Source organism: Mytilus trossulus, chromosome 1 (genome assembly GCF_036588685.1).
Source record: "Mytilus trossulus isolate FHL-02 chromosome 1, PNRI_Mtr1.1.1.hap1, whole genome shotgun sequence".
NCBI lineage: Eukaryota > Metazoa > Mollusca > Bivalvia > Mytilida > Mytilidae > Mytilus > Mytilus trossulus.
In genome coordinates, this window is record NC_086373.1 from 54,311,358 (window position 1) to 54,312,706 (window position 1,349).

Below are 1,349 nucleotides of genomic sequence, written 5' to 3' on the forward strand. Positions count from 1 at the left end.
ACAATACATGTATATCCAATTTTATAAATATTCTTTGACTTTGAACTGATTTATTTTAAAATTCAATAAATAAAAAAAAAAGGTCATGACAATCAAGTAGATTTTTGTAGATTGGTCCAATTTCATTGAACCCATTGGCGATATTGATATGTCAATGTGAACTTTATTATATTTGATATTCTAACGCTGTTCTGTTTTTTTAATTTTTATACTAGACTAATTTGAATTTCACTCTAAAAAACTTTTTTGTTACGTGTGATGGCTTTTTAGTTTAAGTGGGGAAAGACACTCCAAAATAAGTTTACTTGTAGCATTATTTCCAATAAGATATATTGTCTATATGATAAAAAGACCTTTAAAAGGAGCAATAAAATGGAACATATCAGATTAGTACTCTCTACATCACACCATGTGTCCCAATCCATAATTTGCGGAATGATCCGAAGCATAATTCTTCCGGGAAATAGGATCCAAATTTGACGTTTCTCGTGATTCGAATCCCTCTGCGGAATTAATCGGATCGGGATACCTGTACTCGCAGATCTGTACTTAGTATCTATTTTTTGTTATGATGTACAAGTACCCGGCCACTTCCACATGTATTTGCATTTTTATCCATTTGATGAGTTAAGCCTTATTCAACTGATTTTATAGTTCGTTTTTATGTTGTCCCGTTGCACAACTGTCACAGGTTAGGGAGAGGGTTGGGATCATGTATGTGCCTGTCTCTTGTCACGAGCCTGTTATTCAGTGGTTGTCGTGTGTGTGTGTGTGTGTGTTCCTGCTTTGTGTTTGGTTTATTTTTAGCATCACTTGGCATCCGTCGTCGTCCGTCGTCTGTCGTCGTCCGTCGTCGTCTGTCGTCGTAAACTATTTCAAGAATCTTCTCCTCTGAAACTACTGGGCCAAATACTTCCAAACTTTAATTGAATGTTCCTTAGGGTATCTAGTTTGTAATATTGTTTATCAGGTCAAGTTCTATCTGCCCTGAAATTTTCAGATGAATCAGACAACCCGTTGTTGGGTTGCTGCCCCTGAATTGGTAATTTTAAGGAAATTTTGCTGTTTTTGGTTATTATCTTGAATATAATTATAGATAGAGATAAACTGTAAACAGCATTAATGTTCAGCAAAGTAAGATTTACAAATAAGTCAGCATAACGGAAATGGTCAGTTGACCCCTTTAGGAGTTATTGTCCTTTATAGTCAATGTTTAACCATTTTTCATAAATCTTAGTAATCTTTAACAAAAATCTTCTCCTCTGAAACTACTGGGCCAAATACTTCCAAACTTTAACTGAATGTTCCTTAAGGTATCTAGTTTGTAAATTGTATCCGAAGTTTTGATC